Genomic DNA, 23,339 nt, shown 5'->3' with positions numbered 1-23,339 from the left:
AGCTTTAACTTGTGCTTGCCAGGCAGGTGCTTATCCTGCTGAGCTATATCCCCAGCCACTAAGTTAAGCTTTAAGAAAAAGTAATTCAGTACCATCTCATACTCCCTTGTTTTTCCAATGTATTAATTTTTTAAAGACAGTACAAAATAGTGTCAGAACATAAAAATTACAAAAATGACACAGAATTTCAATAAAGAAAATTATATGAATTTCACAGTACTAGTTGTAATGCATAGTGTTGTCTGGTACTATGAACAACTAATTTGACAATATTTTTTCAATTGAAAATCAGTGGAAAATCATACAAGTTGGTAAAATCTTTGATAAATTAAATTTACAGCAGCACTGATAATAAACATTTACCCTTTTGCTCAAAGCTTACATCAGTTTGCCTTCCTGAAACAAATCATCTGTTATAATAAAAATCAGTAAGTCTGAAAATAATAATAAAAAGAGCTTCCAGTCTGTCACTAGTTGGTTTTGCAATACACTCTTGGTTTTTTTCTTGTCCTGGACTTGGGATCACAATGCTGTCCCTTGGCCCGTGGGACATTGGGGAAAGAAAAATATACACAAATGGTGGCCACTAAGCATGGGAAACCAAGAGAAAATGTTGCCAGATAATTCTGTATACCTATCATCCACAAAAAAAAACTACAACGATAAGCAAAGCATTTAGAGATTTTAAAAAGCAAAACAGGAAGATGAGAGAGGAGAAAGTTCTTTAAGTTTCATGAAAGTACTCACTAAATAAAAAGGGGAGAGTTTCTTTTTTTATAAGGAAATAGACATGCACATCCCAGTCCTGTTAACTGAACAGAAACACCACCATCGGGCCAGGGAGGTAGCTCAGTAGAATAAGTGCTTGCCTGGCAATTATAAGATCCTGAGTTCAATCCTTAGTACCACAAAAAAAAAAGAAACAAAAAACCACCATGTAATATAGAAATGAAGCATGGTATAAGTATTTATATAAAATCAGTAGCTACAAAGAACTCTAAAAAATCCTTTTAGACTGCAAAATCACAAGGCATCAGCTAGTAAGGACTTCACTGTCCTCTCACTCAATTATGGCAAACTGTGTTATATAAAAGTTACCATGAGACATGGAAATCCTTAAACTACTTGAAAAAAACATTAACTTTCAAAGTAGCAATGATCATTGATTCATAACTTTGCAATTGTGTAAATATTTCCCAGATAGATAATCCACGATTTAAATATAGGTATGATATGACATTAATATGCAACGGGGGTGGCTCTCGGTCCTTTGCCAACCTCTCAATTCAAGCTCTGGGGTAGCGACCTTTTCAGCACGCCAGTTTGCAGTGAACCAGCAATGTAAAACAGAATGGCCAACTGTTCCTCTGTTAGTAACAAATGTGCTAATATGTACTAGTTTAAACTTGATCTATCAGTGAGTCAATGAACCATGAAGGGTGGGGGTTAATCAGGGTGTTCTCCAAACAAAGGCGCCTGACAGCAGAGGGACGCCACTCCCAGACTCACATCTGTGCTGTTTTGAGCACAGCACCATGGAAATGGCATGGTGTTCATCAAAGTTAAGAGCCCAGAACCGTGCCACAGTTGTGGGTGGATTCACCACCATTTCACACAGAAAAGCAACCAAACTGCTGCAAAGTTACAACCCAAACCCAAGAAGTGAAATCCTCACTGAACCACCATCTTCAGCATCTATCAATATTAAAATACGCCCTGTTAGCATGTAATAGTGATGCGAAAGCCTTTCACACATAGGATTCGCCACTTCCCAGCAGCTCAGAGATGGAGATATTTTTATCCTAGTTAATTTATACTAACATGCCTCAATTTCACTTTACTGTCAACAAAAGCCTATCATGTGGATCTCTACACACACAGATGAAAATAATTTCAATGCCACAGTCTACTTAAAGTAAAAACAAAACCCGGTAACTTCTAAATTTGTTGCAGATTGCCCATTTAAACAAATCTTGATTTCTAACAGCTGAAACTGACTGAACTGCAATTAGTAGAAGGAGTCACCTGCTGCCTGAATAATCGCCTCTTACTTCAGGATTTAAATGATAAAGACACCAGGAGTAGAACTTCAGGGGAGAGGAAACAGTAGGACCAAAGAGAGAGAAGCAGCACCATCTACCACGCAACTATTTCTGCATTTTTAAAACTAATATGATCAGTGTTTGCTCTTTTGGAATTTGTTATAGAGTAGAACTACTTAAGGATATCACTTGTCACTTGCCAATTAAAAATTCAGACTAAAAAAAATACATCTTGCCAATGTTTGAAATTTTTTTTCCTACTCAGAAGTCAACTAGGTTAAAATAATTACATATAAATGATTGGCTTCACAAGAATCCAATCTGATAACAAAATTGTTCATAGAATCACTCACAAAGTAGAAAATTATAAAAGTCTTAAAGAATTTCATGAATTTGTTTTAATGATTATATCTATTAGAAAGATTTTTTTTAGAATTGTATTTTCCAGATGAGATATAAGTACTGTTCCCAGGTACAGTACTTATAAAAGAGAAGTTTGTAAAAGTTATCTTCAGAGCTTCAAAAAACATTTTCCACTGTAATGCTTAAATGTGTTCTTTTTAATTTTTTGACCAATTTTACATGCAGACATGTAGTAATCTGAATGACTAATTTTAAGACAACAATATGCAAAATAATGACCATTGTTGAATTCCTATCATTTTGTTTACTGAAATAATGTATTGCTTTCAATGTTTCTTTTAATATATATACATATATATATATATATATATATATATATAATTTAGTACAGAGTCTATAGTGTCTCACTACACAGATCGGACTCGTAGCTATTCTCCTGTAATCCAAGTGCTGGGATTACAGACAGGAGTGCACTACCATGCCCAGTATCAATCTCCATCTCAGCGAGGCTGGCATGGCATGTGGAGCCAGGGATTGAACCCTGGTTCCTGTGTCTGCCTAAGCAAGCACTTTAATCTGCTGAGCTATCTGTCTGGTCCTCTATAATATTTTCTTTTAAAAAGACAGTAAAAAAAGTTCTTGAAAGGATTTTGATACAGTAATATGAGTTAAAAAATTAAAGAAAAATCTAAGTTAAATTTTTAATTAAAGAGATGTACTTTTTCACATAAGTTGCACTTGAATTAATGGACTTGATATATGTATCAATACCTACATTTCAGCATTTACTACGACGAAAATGACATAACTAACAAAGAGCCACATAGCCACACATGGTACATTTATAATATTTTTCATTTCTATATGTCTAAAACATATTTTGGTGCTAGTTACATTATTTTTAAAAATCATGATGCAGCATGAAAATCATTCTGCTGAAAGAACGTGAACAGGTTATATTGCCATATTTTAAAAGGCTCTAACAAAAAGGGATTTTTGTATGTTTTGATATTATATTCTAACTCATAAATATATAAATGTACAAAAATATCTTGAATCAGTAGTTTTACATATTAGAAATGAAAAGTGTATTATGATCAAGAAAGTTTTGCTGTATCTAACAAAGGAAATTGAAGACAGAAAGGAAAAAATGGAACAAAACTCAAAGAGAATATATCCTGCTCTCAGACACTAACGGAAGTAGTCACAAAATATATGGTCATTTATTAGGTCCCTCTAGCCACAAGGCAGTGAACAAAAATAGACTTTTTGAAAAAGAATGAGGGTTCCATCCTTGCAAATGTAAAACTTCTATTAAGAAACTTCTAGGTGAGAGAAAATATGTAGTAAAAATCACAGAATTTCTGAAAGATAAAAAGATTTTGATTTGGAATCAATGAGTTACAGATGAAACAGTTATTAAAAGAAAATTCTATGAGAAGAATGAAAGTAAATTTCCAAATTTAAGAGTTAGGAAAAGAACAGCAAAATATATGTATTTTTTAAATTCTTTTATTTTTTTGGCAGAACCGGGGATTGAACTCAGGCCCTTGCACTTGCCAGGGAAGCGCTTATTCTACTGAGCCATCTCCCCGGCCCCTACAGCAGCAAAATAAATAAGAATGTACAAGCAAGAACATAAAGATGAGAGCAAAAATTAATGACACAGTAGAAAATGGCTAAATAAAAAGTGTTAGTGGTGAAAACCAGACAAACTATTAACGGATTAATCACTAAAAAATGAAAAAGCATAAGCATGAGGTATAATGATTGATAAGAAGAAACTACAGCTGATACAAAGGAAAACTTAAAGACTCTAAAATTACATTTTTAATTTTCGTAGGAGTCTTGAAAGCAAAGTAAAATGGACAATTCTTTAGAAACATATTCACTTTGGTTAAATGGCTTAAAAAGAACAAATTTCATAAAAGGAGAATCTCTCTTACGTGACCACATCACGCAGAAATGTCCTGACAGCCCCACTGCAAACACTGGCTGAACAGCCAGCCCCATGCTATATAAATTGTTTGAAAGCATAGTGACCCTTGAAGAAGATCGACCATCCAAACTCCTTTAATAAAGCAAGTATTGAAACCTGATGAAAAGCACAAAGCATTTGGCAAAATTCAACGTCCATTCCTGTCAACCTATGCAGTTAGAGTTACATCGTAACAACAAAAATGAATAGATTCTATAATAACAAGGTGAGATACACACATACCTGCCCCATAGCCAACAACATACTAAGTCACTGCAGAAACACTAGACGCATTACCACTTATTTTCAGGAAAAGGCAGGGGTACATATTATTCCTAGTAATGCTTTTCATCTTCATGGATGTGTGAGCAGGCATTATTAGTCCAAAGAAAACAATTAGAGGCTTACCATGGTTAAGACCTTAAATCTCTCCCAACCACCTACATGGTAAAGACTTGGTCTTCAGATTAGCACTACCGGGAGGAACTGAACTTCAAAGAAGCCAGGTCTTCTGGTGGGTACCTAGGTCATTCGGGCATGATCTTAAAGCACACTGTGTGAACTCAATCACTTCTTCCCTCCCCCTTCTCCTCTTGTCCATGAGGTGAGTGGATCTGCTCCACCACACACTTCCACTGCAATATGCGGCCTCATCGCAGCCTAAAAGTAATAGGGCCAGATGATCACAAGACTGAATCAAAATGAACCTTTTCTCTCAAAATTGATTGCTTCAGGTATTTTGTGATAATGACAGAAAGCTAACTACTACAAGGCTTAAGAGTGTGAAAAAAGAAGTAAGCCATTTCTATTTATAGATGATGTGACAGCATACCTGAAAATCTGAGAGATTAATGAAACTACTTATCAACATTATAGAACATGTAAAACACAATCCCCTCATATATATATATATATATATGAGAGATTAATGAAACTACTTATCAACATTATAGAACATGTAAAACACAATCCCCTCATATATATATATATATATATATATATATATATATGGTGGAAGATATAATGAGAGAGAAAATGTATAATAGCCAAATGCTGGAGTAGGGAGTAAAATATTTGTGGGTAAATAACTTTGCAAGACACCAATGAAGAAAGCCGTTTAAAAAAAAAAAACAACATGAAAGATCAAAAAGAGACTTGAATAAAGGAAACATGTTCCCTGCACCAGGCCACGTATTCTCCACAACCATACCCTCTCTGGGAGAAGTTAATGTATACTCTGCTGGCCAAATTCCAACCTTCCCAGTCTTTCCACTCTTCCCTTTGCTCCTGACTCTATCAGTCTGTCTAAAAGCAGCCAGAAATACCTGTGCTTCTGCCCAAGTACTTTGCTATCTTGACATTTTAGCCACAGAGAAACCAGCCTGCTAGAGTCAGCCTCCCAGATCTCAGAACATGGACAAGAATCAAGCCAGGTTCTTTGCTGTGGTATACTGGCCTCCAGCAGAGGCGGTAAGGCTTTTAGAGTTTTCAGCGATACAAGTAGCCTGCTGCGTCATGCATGCCTTAGGTCTGCCATTACTGCATCTGGTCCTGTTCTCCACAGTCTTCTTTGATGGGAAACTTCACAAACACGACCTCTACCATCCCCACCCCTACTGGTATCAGCACTGTAACCTTCAGGGCCCATTCTAAAACTCCTCATGAAGCTCTGCTTGCAGAATTCTACACATCTCTCTAGACAGCTTCTGCAAACGTTTGCCAATGCCCCTTGCACATCAACTCAAAGGGCCCTTTCACATCATTGTATAATGATAGAAACAAGTCCATCTTCAGTGCCAATAATGTTCCCCAGCTTTGCAGTGGTACTGAAGGTTTCTTTCATGATGTTTGGCCCTGCTGCTTTGGGCCTGTGGTGGCACAGCCCGTTACAGTAGAGCATGCGGCAGGGGAAGCCAATTCACCTCATGGCCAAGTGCAGAAGAAGGAGAGACCACAGTCTCCAGGTCCCTTCAAGGCATGGCCCAATGACCGCCAACCTCCCACTAGGCCTTTTAACATTTCCACTGCATTCCAATGGCACCACAGTGGGGCTCACACCTTTATCACATGGACTGTAGGGGGACATTCCAAACTACAGCAGCATGGTTTATTTCAACACGAAGCAATGCTCTCCAACTACTGGAAATGTGAAAGAACACAGGAGCCAGCTTTAGAAAACTTCTCAAAGTTTTCTTACCTCAAAGGAAACTCAAACTTAGCTTATAAATTGGAAACCTCCTCTTCTTTCTCCCTAAACTTACTACTTTCAGGTCCAGATGTTCACATCTGCCAACAAAAGAAATCCAAGACATCTTCTCCATTTTTTCACTTCCAGTCCACTGATTTCATGGCATGAATTTCAATAGCGTGTGAGGATTCTGAGGTACAAGCAAACATGGCTGACGCTGGGTGCTGCGGGCGCCAGGAGCCGGAGCACAGCCAGGGGCTTCACAACTGCTGGAAAATGAATCTCAGTATGGGACTCATAGAAAGGAGCATATTCAAGACATGTAACTTTTCCCCTTAAGAAGTGTTTCCAAAAATGCAACAAAATCAAGTTTTTCTTTAATTATAAAAAATGTTGATTTGGAAACTTTTCACAGCTGCTTTGTCAGGTAGCCCAACTGGCTTCCTCAAACCACAACACATCTATTCCCATGAGATTGTCATAAAAATTTCTAAAATTACATATAATAGCTATAAAAGTTGTCACACAACTGCATCACCATTAATAGTAGTCTCACAAGTACCAGTAGGTTTCACAATACGCGATTCCACATGAAATATATATTTCCTAATTTTGCATACTGTGAGAATGCTACTTTACACTTCATTTTATTTTTTGTGAAAAAAACTAAGTGACAAGCTATTATACTCTTCCCCAAGGACTGATTCAACTTCCAACCTCTGCAGTAGGCTTACAGCATTTGTGTTTTTACTAGAAAATGGCGCTAAAAGCAACAGCCAGATAGCTCAGCAGATTAAAGCACCTGCTGAAGCAGCACAGGGAACAGGGGCACGATCCCTGGCCTGCTGTGTCATCCTGCCCCTGGGGTGCTCTGAGAGGGTGAATGAGACTGGGCGTCATGGCACATGCCTGTAATCCCAGCATTTATGAGGCTGAAAATAGGCAGATCACTAGGAGTCCAATCTGTGTAGTGAGACCCAGTAGACCCTGTACTAAATACATTAAAAGAAATATTGCTAAATATAAAACTTGCTAATTGGTCACAAATTAGTGTGTTCAGATGTTTTCAAAATTCCTTTATATTTACATAAAGGGAAGTCTGCTCTCTCCACAGTACCTGTTCCATTAATCCCAAGACATTTGAGAAATTCCAATAAAGTGTGTCATGAAGAAGTACTGAGAAATATATTACAATACTACTTTTCACCCCCAGTGTTGCCTGCTCTTAGAGTCCAGAATTCTAAATCACAATGTTGAAAACAGAATAAAAGAGAATAATCTTCAAACATGATGTGGCAATAGGGCTGGGGATGTAGCTCAGCGGTCTAAGCGCCTGCCTGGGAAGCGCAAAGACTGGAGTTCAATCCCAGGTACCACATTCTATGCTGGCCCTGTGCTGAAACCTTGCATGCTGGTACACGCCTATAATCCCAGCGCTGGGGAGGCTGAGGCAGGAGGATCACTACGAGTCCGAGCTATGTAGTGAGACCCTGCACCAAATACATAAATAAATAAGATTAAAATTAAAAAGATGCTGCCATGCTTCCTGACAAGGGTATGGAGCTCTTGGGGATGGGAGCAGAATCGAAACCACACGGTACATATGATGTACCCGACACAGGGATGACGCTTCGGTCAGGCGTTCATACTCTGCATTTGGGTACACATGTAGTACGTGGAATCCTTCCATCACTCACGAGCTGTTTGGGTTGAAATTACTCTTTTAAACTATATTAGGACTTTAAATAGTTCTAAATTATTTTAGTTTTCATATGTATAGACTAAGAGGTGATAATTATAATTTATTTAACTTTATTATTGGTTGTCATGCATTATTTTCAATTCCTCAAGCCCCATAAAAACCTCATAACAAGTAATTTTATTACCATTTTTATGTGGAAACTTATTTGTAGTTCTTGATGCTATTATGAGGATTTAATGAGATAATTCATAAAAGTTGTTTATAAAAGTATCTAGCATACAGTAAATGCTTAATAAATGTCAGCCATTATCATTAGGATTTAAATTTTTAAAATAATGACTTCTCTAATAGTAAAGGAAGAAATGTTAACTAATTTATTTAACAGCATGAAAACTTAACATTTTACTTGAAACATTTAGAGAATCTTCATGATTTGAATAGAGTTCTGTGACAAAAATCTGACAAGGCTGAGCCAAGTTATTTCTCTGAAGAAATTCAGTTACACAGAAGACATCAAGGAGCTTCTTCCTAGCAGGTTTGATGGTGAACACAGCCCTTAACTTCGACCCTCTAGATCCTCTGGCAATACTGAAGCAGGAGTGTAGTCTTCTTCTGTAATATACGCATTCGTTTTTATTGTAGTTATAATCAATTACATGCAAAATGCAGATTCCTCCCTTAGGATAGAAATGCTACAGAGGCAGGCGGGAGGCCCTTGGGAAGACTGCCTAGTACCACTCGTCCTAAGCAGAAGTAGTTCCTGAAGAGCTGCTTATGCTCCGCTCTCGGCTGAAGCCTGCAGGAGCTGTGGTGAGAGCCGGCGCAGCAGGAAGCATGAAGGAAACGCTTGCCATCCGCGTGCTGCCAGCGCCCACCAGGATCTGCAGAACGAGGCGCAGAAAACGCCTGGCAGTCAGAACCTCCCAGGACTCAGGAAATGGCAGCGGGTACCCTTTAAAAGTATAAAGCAAACGAGAATATAACATTCTCCGTAACCTGTCTACCAACAGATCAGCGTGCAGGGTTCTGCATGGCCATTGGATCAAACTGTGTCAGCTCAATCCCATGCCATCGGGCCACCCGTCATAGTCCTGGGGGACTTCCTAAGGTAGCACACGCCCGAGACCTGCTCACTCCTAGTCAGTCAGAGCCTCTCCACTGTCAAGCTTAAAAACATCAAGTCCTAAGGAAAATATTAAAAAACAAAAATGAAATTCACATGTAACCTATGTCATTGTAAGATTTATTATACTCCATTTTTTGTTTGTTTGTTTCCAACTGCTCTTTCTGTTTGGACATGTTCAAACAGCTTGTCCATAGTCTCTCCTTGTTCTACTCTGTGGAGTTCTTGGGGTCTGACGGTACATCTTACTTTAGTGTTTTCCACATAGCTAGTAGGAGGGATGAAAAGGTTTCAAGTGTCAAGCTAGCCTGCTCTAATTTCAGGACAGTCATTTCTCCTTTCATTAAGCAAATTTTATATGGAAATGATCATTCTACACAAATACACAGTTTGAGCTACAAATTTTTGTCCAGCTGGAGGTTTAGGTTAAAAATACTTTCTTTTAAGTTAATCACTTTTGAGAAGCACTACTAGTGACTCAGAATTTATTAGAAAAGAGTTTAATTTTACTGTTTCCCTCTGAATGTCCTGACCACAAACCAACAGAAAATTTAAAGAGGAAAAGAAGTAAATGAGTTTCTTTAATGCTCATTCATTACTAGGTTTGATAAAAATACAAGCTTCATCCAAGCATAGGGACACACACTCGTCACCCCAGCAGCCCAAGAGGCTGAAGCAAGAGGATGAGCCCAGCCTGAATAACTCAGTGACTTAGCAAGATCCTGTCTCCAAACAAAAAAATAACACTAAAAATAACTGGGGGCTGTGCCTCTTCATACAAAGGCCCTGGGTTAAATTCTCTGTACACAGAGACACAAATATATACATGTGCATATATATGCATATATATATTCATATATATTTTATATATATTTATTTGCAAATCAGTTTGTAGGCAGTATCTTACACTGTTCTGGAAAGGAAAAATTCACTTAAATATACTTAATATACAAATATATATGTAGTAAGAATCGTATTGAAAAGAACATAATCATATAGGCGTTCTCTGATAGTTTGACAGGGAAGAGCTTATTCCACTGAGCCATCTCCCCGGCCCCTCTCTGATAGTTTAAACTGAAGGCTCGCCATAAGTGGACAGTTGGGCTGGCAGCACACAGGCTGAGGCCCGGGTATGTTTCCGACAGGGCAGGCGAGGAGGCCAGGTGCATTATAGCATGCTGATAGCTAGTCCCCTTTAGGAAAGACTGAATCAGAGATTTTCAAATGTTGTGGTTCTGGAAGCTTTGTCCCCAGGAAGCCTCTCTCTGAAGCACTAAGAGGTGGTGACACTCCTACCCCAGCTTTAAGCCACTATAGAACATGAGCATCATGTGATCTCTGCCGGCCAGAGTGCGCCAAGGAGGCTGGACTTTGACACAGATACGAGGAAGTGTGTGTTGACTCAGTTTTTACATGATTTTAACGAATAGGTAAATATTTACACAGTAAGGTGTATAATAGCGACATGCACAACTCTAATGTCCAACTCCACTCATCATAAGCCAGTCTTCAATCTCTTTTTCAGTGCTTCCAGAGAAAAATTGTTTCTATTTTACACATAGCATCCTCATAGAAAGTACACTATCCCTAGAAGACAAGTTCTGCCAAGTCCAACTGTGCACCATCAAATGTCTGAAGCTATTATTCGTTTGACACATAGAAACTGCTCATTTAAAAGTCATCACCATGGGAATGATTTCTCGTTTGTGTTTCTTCGTAAGTACATCATTTGGCAGCATATCTAAGTACGAGCAGTGCATCATTCTATCTTCTTGCTAAAATTATTGTGCCCGGCTCATTTAATTGAAGATACAGCTTTGACAAAAGAATAAAAATTTAAAAATAACAAACGATATTATGCTATGATTTTGTCATATAAGGAAATGCCTAGACTGAAGAAAAACAGTGTTTTGCAAGGTCCTGATGTTTTCTCGGAAGGATGCCGCCCGCAAAGGTTAACATTCTTACTCTGACGGACAAATGCTTGGCATCTAGCATCAAGCTGGGGAAGAGGACTCTTCTTGGGAATAAAAACAGCAGATATTTCATTAAGCTCTCTAATTCCTTTAGGCCTTATGTTTGAAAGCTGAGTGAAGCTGCTGAAATGGGATATAAAAGCAAGACTGGTCATGCCTTCTGCTAGGGTCTTGTAATGTCCCCACTGTGTCTACCACCTCATGAAGACAAAATGAATTAAATCTGGGTCACTAAAGAGTTGCTCTGTAAAATTAGCATTTAGAAATGAAACTGAAAAACCTGGTGTCAGAACGACTCACCCACAAGTGTGCTGAGATACCTTTGTGAGTTGCCTCCAGGTAACTAAAACATTTTAAATCAATTAACAAAACATGAATAACACAATTCAATAATCCCCCACTGATGAGCGTGAACCTACAGCACCATAGCACAGCAGACCAAAAAAGTTCTAAAAGGAATGCCATCATGGTCCTAGAAGAGCTCCTTTTTTTTTCTTCTAAGACTTATTCTTCTCCATTTTAATAAGTATACTCCTAAGGTTCTGTATTTAGAAGTCTTACTTTTGCTTTTTAAAAACTTTTAGTTACTGTTTTTCGGTGCTAAGACAAAATACCTGACACCCACAAGTTAAAGGAGGAAAGGTTTATATAGGCTCACAGTTTGCAAAGGTTTCAGGCCATGGCCAGCTGTCTCTGAGGCGGGGCATCACAGAGGGCAAACAGTCCAGGGCAGAGGCAGCAGGAGGTGGCAGCGACGGCATTAAGTCTCTGTTTCTCTTTAATCCCAGCCAGGCTGCAACCCTTACGGGTAGTGTCACCCATACTCAAGGTGGGCTTTCTCATTACACACACTGGAATTACTTGAATCCATTCCCACACTGTGGTCCCATCCACATCTGAAGAGCCCCGCCTGTGAGTGCGAGAGGCTTGGAGCAGGGGCTAGACACAAGCCCTAACAAACTGCATTCTGTTTCCTCCAAAATGTTTATCTATTCCTATCACGTCAGCTCTTCAAAACCTCTTCAAAGCTTTTGTCTCAAAGTGCCAGACTGGTCATGCCTTCTGTTAGGGTCTTGTAATGTCCCCACTGTGTCTACCACAGAACACCTTCCTTTCAAGTCACTGTCCTGATTTCGTTCTATCTTTTTATTTACCAAATCACTTGAGCCTAAGGCTTTCAAGCTTTTCTTTTCTCTTACTAGTTTTAAAAAATCTTTTTTACTGGCAGACTTCGGCTAAGTTTTCAGGGCTGTGAACATAACCAGTGGGGTATTTTGTAACTTCCTCCTGTATAGAGTGCCTACAATGAAGTTCCTACGTAGCCATCAAAGTCTCAGGGAGCAAGTTGGTTTAGAGTCCACAGGGGCTCATAAGAGACTGTTTCTAGGAAATACAAGTGTAGAAATTGGTTTGAATAAAAATGAATACATCTAGTGTATGTAGAAGCTATATTTTTGTTCTGAGACAAGGTCTTCCTATGTAATCCAGGCTTACCTTGAACTCACTACAGAATCCAGGCTGGCCTGAAACTCCTGGAAATCCTCCAGCCTCGCCTGCTCAAGTGTTGGGATTACAGCTGTGCACCACCACACCAGGCTAGATGTTATATTTAAGAGCTATGCATATTTGTCTTTGTATCACAGGCTTATTAAAAAAAAAAAGTTGATGTTAAGATTGCTCAGCGGATTAAAGCAACTGCTTACAAAGACACAGGGACTGGTGTCTGATCCCAGGCATGCTGTGCTGGCCCCATCCCTGGGCTGAGATGGTGACTGAGACTGGGCGTGGTGGTGTGCGCCTGTAATCCAGTACTTGGGAGGCTGGAAAAAGGAGAATCACTATGAGTCCAGTCTACCTAGTGAGACCCTGTAGGCCCTGTACTAAATACATTAAAAAAAAAGATACTTTCACCAAAATACCATATAGCCTTAGTTACCTTTTAAAAACACTTCAATTTCTGAATCAATGATAAATATCATGTTTCACTGAAGAAAGAAAAAAACTGGAAAGTAATCACCTTGAAAACTCAAGGTCAAACATGCCGGTCTCAACCAGCCAACCCTTGCCCTACCTGCCTCACAGGACAACCAAGGCAAAGCTATAAAAGCAGGGTAAGCTGACCAAGGCAGGCACATTTTGATCTCTGGTTCAAGGCTGGTTATTAGCTGATTAGATCTTATGTTGCAGGAAACAGGGTCTTTGTAATTCTGATTCACTCACAACTTTTTCGGGGCCCTTAACACTTTTTAATACAGGCCCCTTCCTTCAGGAACACATCTTCTCCAGCTTTGTGCTATGCACACTGGAGACAAGGGTCTGATGCAAAACACGTCAAGTGAATGGAAAATCCTACCCAGCTGTCCAGTCGGAAAGCTGTGATGGCTTTTCCACTAGGGAAAACTCAAAAAGATGCAATCTACCTATGCTGAGAAAAATTGGAACTGAAAGGAGTTAACTCATTTTCAGATCAAAATAGAAAGTGTTCTAGCACTCTTATTTTTATAAACTTACCATTACCTAGTCACTCTTCATCTGTTAGACCTCAAATCTCAAATATTGGAGAGTTGCTTTCTTTTTCCTTCCAGCACTACCAATTTATCATGCTCCTGAAAATTCCTCACCTCTTATTCACTGCTCTGATTCATGGTGTAAATATGCACATTCAAAAATAACTCAATTTACAAACTATATTACATTTATCCGTATTACAGTAATTAGACTAAAAGACAAACTACTTGACATCTGTCTGTCTTCTTCAGGTTTTCCTTATTAGGATAAAAAATGAAAGGTGGGAATAAAGGTTGGCTGCAAAAAATTCCAGTTGTTGAATACAGAACACATCAGAATAACTCAATGAAACTTTAAAAACCAATCTCTTGACTTCATTAGCAGAACCACTTCAAAGCAAAGAATCTGGACTTAAAATCACCATGTCTGATATTTTATAGTAAAGCATACATAATTTCATTGTGATGTAAAGTTCTGTCTGTCATCTCTCAGATGTCAGTTACCTCCAATCACCAGTTCTCTAGGTGGGGAATTTTTTTGGAGGTTGGGGAAGGGTGGAGGTGAGTGACCCATAAATGTTCATCACTCACCAGGTTGATACACTGTGACACAGAAAAGAGGCAGGGAATGTGAGACTGGGGATAACGTACACACAGACCTAACCCATGCCAAGGGGAACCAGGGGAGACCAGGGAGAGGTAGGTAGGCGACGGGCCTAGGCTAGGAGAGTCAGGAAGGGCACAGTATTTCCTGCACTTAAAGGAGGAGGTCCATGCCAACCAAATAGGACTCAGATGAGGGTATTTTAACATCTGGGTTGCACAGTCTGGATGTGAAAGAAACATTAAGAAAATCTGTATGATCAAACCTTAAAAAGAAGGCACCCATATTTCAACTGCTAGAGAGCTCCCGAGCCTGCAGTACTCACTTGGGAATAGTGACGAGGACTCAGAACTTTCCCGAAGGGTAGTGCCAGTGAAGAGAAGCTGGCTCCTGCTACAAGAGCCACGTTTTACTTGGATGCAGAGGTGGAATTTTCCCTATGGTGATTAGGTTCCTTCATTCTCATCAGAGGGTTTCCACCCTGTCTTTCTTGTTCACATTGCTGGTTTTTAAAAGTCTATGTGTTTGCTCTTAATCAGCAAAATAACTCTACTCCAGGATCACGCCAGAGAACACAGCCCTCCATGTTTCACTCACTAACTCTTATCAAAATCAAAAGTACAAAAAGAAACATCACTGGAGGGTAACAGCTTAAAAGATATGTAGTTTATTTGTTTATAACTTATAAACAAATAATAATTTATAATTTGTTTATAATTTGTTTAGATTTCAACCCTCAATCAAACCAAACACCATGGACTAAGTGCCTGCTTAGGAAAGCACAGGGACCAGGTTCAATCCCTGGCACCACAGGCCATGCTGACCCTGCCCCCAGGTGTGCTAAACTGGCCACTGAGTGTGATGGTGCACGCCTGTAATCCCAGTGCTGGGGAGGCTGAAAACAGGAGGACCACTGAGTCTGAGCTGCAGAGTGACACCTTGTGCCAAATACATTAAAAAAGAGCAAGAGAAAGAAATATCTGGGCAGGGTTTCATTTGGTTTTTGACAAGTCCTTCTACTCCTGTAAAACTGCTTTTACAGAATTGAGCTTTGTTGCAATTTTTTCTGCTTCCCAGTGATTGATTTTATGGGTGAGATGTACTGAGGAAGTCAGCTCAGCCTGCTTCTCACAAGCCCCCTGGGAGAGTCACTCAGACCTTCAGGGGAAGGAAGAGTTTGTTGCTGCTAAACAAGGACTTATTCACTCTCTGGACCATGCAAGCTCTATGAAATCTAGTGATGCTCACACATTTAATTCAGCTGAAATGATTAATTTTTCATTTGCGAAGTATCTCCTGTGACGATAACAGGAAATAACAACAGTATAAAAGACTCGCTGCTAAAGTGGAATGTTTTTAGTTAATTATATATATTTTCTGCTTTCAGAGAGATGAACTGAACCATGGTCTCTGTGGGTTCCGCCCCTTTTAAGAAAAATCAGGTTTCTTTAAAGGTCCCCAGGGGCCCACAAGGAAGCATGAGGTTACTACTTTAAATGCAGTCATTTCAGCTTATCATCACAGATATAACCTTGGTGGCCGCCAGCATGGGCCCTCACGATCTTGATTAATCATGCTGGGCTTGGAAATTTCTGACATCACCGTGTGCCTGCTATGTATCTGGCACCCATCTTTGTCCCAAATTTTCTTTTCTTTTTTCTTTTTCTTTTTTTTTTTTTTTTTTTGTGGCTGGCTCAGCCTACCCTGGGGGTTGTGCTTTTGCAGAATGTGGTGCCTAGAACGGAACCATGGTCCCTGCGCTTGCCTGGGCTTGCATAAGCAGGTGCTTTAGAAGCCTGAGCTATCTCGCTGGGCCCTAAATGAGTGAATTGTGTTTTTTAATGTATTTGGTACAGGGTCTCACTATTTAGGTCAGACTCATAGTGATCCTCCTGTTTTCAGCCTCCTAGGATTATAGGCGTACATCCCCATACCCGGTCTCAGTGGCCTGCTCAGTGATCCCAGGTGTTGTACCAATGAGGCATGTGGTATTAGGGATTGAACATCAGTCATTATGCTTTCCTAAGCAAGGCTTAGCTCTCTGAGCTATCTTACCAGCCCTTTTTGTTCTCAATTTTCCAACCCCAAACTGTACCAGCAGTTGCATCAAACATGTTTTTAGATACTAATCTTTAGGAAAAAAGTCTGACATTAAAAGAGACAACTCTCAATTTACATAGCATAAAATAGCCCTTCACAGATTATCTTCAAATAAATCTTCCTTAAGGGCTGGCAAGATAGCTCAGCAGTCTAAGTGCCTGCCTGACAAGTACAAAGGCCTAGGTTCAATCCCAGGTACCTCATGCCATGCTGGCCACTGAAATTGTGCGCAGTAGAGCATGGATGTAATCCAAGCACTTGAGAGGCTGAGACAGGAGGATCATGATGAGTCTGAGCTGCAAAGCAAGACCCTGTACCAAATGAATGAATAAATAAATAAATGTTTTTAAAATCTCACTTTGAAAGATTTAGTAGATAATATACACTTACAATCAATGTGTAGGAAAAAAAATAAAATCTAAAGAAAGCTCAAGAGGCATATGAATAGAACAATATGCCCCTCAAACAATACACAAGTAGGCCATGAAGACTGCCAGAGAGACCTGGTAGGCTACCCTCTACCCTTATACTATACTAGCCTTCTTGCCAGAGTTTTCTGATTCCAGCTTCTCTTCCTTGCTTGGAAGACCACTGGGGAGTCATGATTACCACAAAGACCTTCAGGAGCATTTAGGGCACTACCCTGAGCCAGGCTGCCATCAAGAGGGCCTGGCACAACTTCAGCCTGCATTCATATCAAGGGATCTTCCTTGACCTGCAACTTGGCCCCCTCTCTGTAACAAGGTAGAAACTACAGTGAACCCTGCACAGCAGGAGCTTTGGCAAACCTACCCTGCCCTCACCCCCACATTCCTGACAGCCTTGCTGATCTGCACCAGTCCAGGAAACAGGGGCATAAAAGAACTTGGAAATCACATACCTGAAATATCTGAGATGACAGCAACTGAAATAAAGAAACAACATCAGGCTATACAGGAAGTCAGATCAGAAATAATATCTCAGGTAAAAAAAGAAATGACAAGAATTATGAAAGAATTGTTTAATACATCTAAGGAAGACACAGACCAAAAAACCTAAAAGGAATAGGAAAATGATGGAAACAGTGAATAAACAATACAAGAAAAAATTAGAATGCATGAAACAGATTCAAACAAATATCTAGCACATTAAGAATTCCATTGAAAGCTGGCACAATCACTAGTAAATATGAAAGGAAACATCTCTTAAAAATAATGAGAATCAGGAAATAACAATACAACAGCTGCAATGTGATGCAAAGAAAAATAATGTAAGTCTAATAGGTATCCACAAAACACCTGGAGATAACACAAAAGACATGGAAAGAATGTTTGCAAAAATAGTAGCAGAAAATTTCTCAAGCATGGGAAAAGAATCGGATATACAGATAACTGAAGCATATGGAATTCCAGGTAGCCCTAATGAAAATAAATCATTACTCAGACACATAATAATCAAGATCCCATAAGCGGAGCAAAATATTAAAAATTATTAGAGAAAAGAAGCAGATCACCTATAATGGAAAGCCTACTGGAATCATGGCACATTTCTCAACACAGACCATCAAATCAAGAACAGCTTGGAATGAGGTATTTGAGGTCCTGAAAGAAAACAACTTTCAACCCATATTGATGTATCGAGCAAAAAGAGCTGTCAAATTTAATGGAGAGATTCGATACTTTCATGACAAAGAACAACTGAAGAAATTCATGACAACGAAACAAGCCCTACAAAAGGTACACACAGATATTTTAGAAAGAGACAAACATTAAAACAACTTCAAAATCAACAGAGGAGAACAACGAAGCAGAGCAAGTAATTAAGCAAGGGGGAAATGTAGGGCTCTGACACTAGGAAACCAATACCTATCAGTCATAACTATCAATGTAAATGGCCTCAACTCACCAATCAAAAGAAGCAGACTGTCACAGTGGATAAAGAAACAAAATCCAATAATATGCTGCATAGAAGAAACACACTTAGGGCCAGGGAGATAGCTCAGTAGAATAAGTGCTTGCCTACAAGCTCAAGGGCTTGAGTTCAAACTCTGGTTTGGAGGAGAAGGGGGAGGGGGAGGAGGAGGAGAGGAAGAGAGGGGGAGGGGGAGGAAGGGGAGGGGGAGGAGGTGGCAAAAGAACAAAAAAGAAACACATTTAACTCAAAAAGAAATAAATAGAATGAATATCAAAGGATGGAAAACAACACTTCATGTGACAGGCACCCAGAAAAAAGCAAGGGGTAGCTATTCTGGTTGCTGACCACGTCAACTTCTAACCAAATGTGATTAAAAGAGACAAAGAAGGTCGCTATAAACTTGGTAGGGGAAAACTGTAAGAGAAAGCCATAACGATTATAAATATATATGCACACAATATAGGAGTACCCAATTATATAAGACAAATTTTACATGAAAAATCTAATGAGCAATAACATAATGGTATTGGGGAATTTTAACACCCATTAACACAAAGAAATGGATCAGCCATGCAAAAAATGAGCAAAGTAATAACAGAACTGAACTGAAATTGTGAAGAAATTGACACAATATTCCTTCATAGAGTGTTCCACCTAAAAGCATCAGAATACACATTTCTCTCAGTGGCACATAGGATGTTCTCGAACATACCTCATGTGCTAACACACAAAGCTTGCTTCATTAAATGAAAAGGAATCAAAATTATCCCATGCATATTATCTGACTATAGTGCAATAAAATTGGAAGTTATTGACAAAAGAAACAGCAAAAAAATTCTATAAACACATGGAAACTAAACAATACCCTCATGAAAAAATCAAAGGACCATGGATGAAATTAATGAAGAAATTAACCAATATTCACAGGCTAAGGAAAATGCAGATACAACTTACTGTAACAGCAATAAAAGCTATTTTAAGAGGGAAATTTATAGCAATAAATTCTCACATCAGGAAATCAGAATGAACCCAAACAAACAATCTTATGCTGCACCTCAGATTCCTAGAAAAATAAGAGTAAATCAAGCACAAAGCCCAAAGAAGGCAAGAAATTATAAAGATCAGAGCAGAAATAAATGCATTGGAGATGAAGAAAACAATACAGGGCTGGGGAGATAGTTCATCGACATAAGCACCTGCCTGGCAAGTGCAAAGTCCTCAGTTCAATTCCTAGTACTGGAAAAAAAGGCAAAGAATTAATGAGTCTAAGAATTGATTTTGAAATAATAAAGTTGATAAACCTTAACCAATCTCATTAAAAAAAGAAAACAAAATATTCAAAATCATGCAATGAAGAATGAAAAGGGTGAAATCACCATAAACCCTATAGAAATTCAAAAGATTATCAATAATTTCCAAAATCCTTACTCTCACAGAATGGAAACTACAGAAGAAATGGACAGTTTCCTAGATACATATCAACTACCAAAGCTAAATCAAGAAGACATAAAAATTCTTAATAACCTAATAGCAGCCAATAAAATTGAAAATATAATTTTAAAAAAATGCTAAGAAAGAAAATCCCAGGTCCTGATGGATTTACAGCTGAATTCTACAAGAAATATCGGGAGGATCTAATGCCAACTCTTCTCAAACACTTTAATGAAACTGAAAGAAAAGCAATTCTCCCAAACTCATTCAGAGAGGCAAGTATTTACTCTGATTTCAAAACCAGAGAAGGACCCAATCATAAAAGAGAACTACAAACTAATCTCTCTAATGAACACAAATGCAAAATTTCTTAATGAAATACTAGCAAACAGAATGCAGAAAATCATCAAGAAGATTGTACATCATGATGAAGAGGGATTCAATCCAGGAATACAGGGATGGTTCAACATGTGCAAGTTCATAAATGTAATACACCACATCAATAGAACCAAGAACAAAAACCACATCATCATGCCAATAGATGGAGAAAAAGCTTTCAACAAAGTCCAACACAATTTCATGATAAAAAAAAAAAAACCTTCAGAGAAGCAGGATAGATGGTCTATATCTCAACCTGATAAAAGCCATCTATGAGCACCCAACAGCCAAGATCATACTAAACAGGCAAAAACTGAAGGTCTTCACTCTGAAATCAGGAACAAGACAAGGATATCCACCGTCTCTACTCCTATTCAGTATAGTGCTGGAAACATCAGCCACAGCAATTAGACAAACAAGAGAAATAACAGGAATAAAGATTGGAAAAGACAGAATGAAATTATCATTATTTGCAGATGACATGATACTCTACATAGAGGACCCCAAAAATTCCACCAAGAGTCTTATAGATTTAATCTCCAAATTCACAGTAATACCCTCAAAAATGAAATACATAGGACTCAATCTCACAAATGAAATAAAAGATTTATACAATGAAAATAACAGTACTCTGAAAAAAGAGATCAAAGAGGATTTCAGAAAATGGAACGATATTCCTTGCTCCTGGATAGGAAGAACCAACATTGTGAAAAGGGTCAAACTCCCACACTTGTTATACAAATTCAATGCAATCCAAATTAAAACACCATTAGTATACCTCACAGATCTAGAAAAAAAATTCCTAAAATTCATCTGAAACTAGAAAAGACCCAGAATATCAAAAGCAATCCTGGGTAACAAAGGAAAGACAGGAGTCATCACAATCCCTGGCTTGAAATTATACTATAAAGCTACTGTGATAAAATCAGCATGGTAATATCAAACACACACACACACACACACACACACACACACACACCCCTGAGGATCAGTGGAACTGATGAGAAGATGCAGACATAACTACAAGGATACTCAATCACTTTATTTTTGACAAAGGGGCCAAATATGTTCATTAGAAGAATGATAGCCTCATTAATAAATGGTGCTGGAAATACTGGCTTTTTACATGCCAAAGGCTTAAAATAGACCCATGCATATCACCATCCATAAAACTACAGTCAAAATGGATCAAAGATTTAAATATTAAAACTGAAACACTAAATCTCCTGGAAGAGAAAGTAGGTAGAAACCTTAAGGACATGGGGTAGGTAAAGTGTTCATGAACAAAAGTCAAACTACATGGGAAATATTTCAAGGTATCAACAATTGGGATCTCACCTTTTTGAAAAGTTTCTTCATGTCAAAAGAAATCACTAACAGAGTTAAAAGAAAACTCATAAAGTAAAAGACAATTATATCAGACTGTCAGACAAAAGACTCCTATCTAGAACATATAAAGAACTATTAAAAAATCAGGCCTCCAAAATTCAAAGACCCAATCCAAAAATGGGCATCTGAGATGAATATACAATTCACAAATGAAGAGATACAAATGGTAAATAAATATATGAAACAATGGCTATCATCAAGAAGTCAACCAGTAACAAATGCTGGAGAGGCTGTGGGGAAAAAGGAACCTTTCTCCACTGTTGGTGGGAATGTAGGCTGGTCCAACTGTTATGGATATCAGTAGGGAGATACCTCAAAAACTAGGATTGGAGGTCCTTTTCAAGTCAGCTATTCCCCTCCGGGGTATTTTCCAAAATGAGCTGAAAATATCATACCACAGCTATATATGTGCACCCGTGTTTACAGCAATGCAATTTGTCATAGCTAAATCTTTGAAACAATCCAAATGCCCATCAACTGAGGAATGGATAAAAAGATATGCTATTTTTACACAATATAGTATTATTCAGCTATAGAAAAAATAAATTTGAGGCTTTTTAGATAAATGGATGCAGCTTGAGACTATATAGTAAGTGAAATAAACCAGATCCACATGTATAAGCGTTGTATTATCTTTCTAATGTGAGAACCTGGAAGAGTAATGAAAATCTAAAAGGTACAACAGATATTGTGAAAGGAAATCATTCAAAGGGAAGGAAAAACTGGGCTGAGGAAAAGGACAAATGAAAGAAGAAAAAAAGATATATTTAGGCATATATGCAGAATAGTTTGGATAGTTGTATTTTTTTTTATTTCTGCTGATCTTTTGAAAGGATCAGTGAATTCTTAAATTTTTTAATGCTGATTTTTTTCTTCCTCTTTTGAATTTCTTATAACTTCTTTGCTATTTTTTTCTTTAAACAAATCTTATAGGTTTATATCTGGTAATCTGACCAACTAATTTACCGATTGCATCATGGAATAAAACAGCCACTGTTGAATTCCTATTACTTTGCTTAGTGAAAACTTGTATCATTTTTAATGCTGTTTTCTTACTATCACTATTTTGTATTTAAAAAAAAAAATTAAAAAAAAAAAAAACAGAAGGGCTGGCCAGATAGCTCAGCAGATTAAAGTACCTCCTTAGGCTGACAAAGGGACTGGGTTCAATCCATAGGGTGCAGTGCCGACCCTGCCCCCAGGGCATGCTGAAATGGTGATTGAGACTGGGCATGGTGGTGCATGCCTATAATGCCAGTGGTTGGGAGGCTGAAAACAGGAGGATTACTATGAGTCTGATCTGTGTAGTGAGACCCTGTGCTAGGTATGTAAAAAATAATAATAATATTTTAATGTTATTTCCAATTATTAAAGCTTCTTTGTGAATTTGGTCATTCAAGGGTAAATCTAACTCATTCTGTAGAACCAGCATAACCTTGATGACAAAGCCAAAGACACTACCAATAAAACTATCAGTCAATGTCCTATATGGATATTGATATAATGATTAACAAAATCATAGCAAATCAAATTTAATAGAACAATAAAATGATTACTATTGAAAGGATTACCATGATCAACTGAAATTTAGTCCTGGAATTCAAGGATGGTTAAGCATGAAGATCAACCAAGTAGTATACCACTTCAACAGAATAAAGGTTAAAA

The 23,339-nt window shown here is 38.3% G+C and overlaps 1 protein-coding gene across 1 annotated transcript in view; it reads right to left on the bottom strand.

Moving 5' to 3' along the window:
• Cerkl (ceramide kinase like) overlaps positions 1 to 23,339 on the bottom strand; it is a 124,441-nt gene that overhangs the window by 53,026 nt on the left and 48,076 nt on the right. The window lies entirely within an intron of this gene.

This window comes from Octodon degus, unplaced genomic scaffold (genome assembly GCF_000260255.1).
Source record: "Octodon degus isolate 3935 unplaced genomic scaffold, OctDeg1.0 scaffold00025, whole genome shotgun sequence".
NCBI lineage: Eukaryota > Metazoa > Chordata > Mammalia > Rodentia > Octodontidae > Octodon > Octodon degus.
This window is presented reverse-complemented; position numbering and strand designations above follow the sequence as displayed.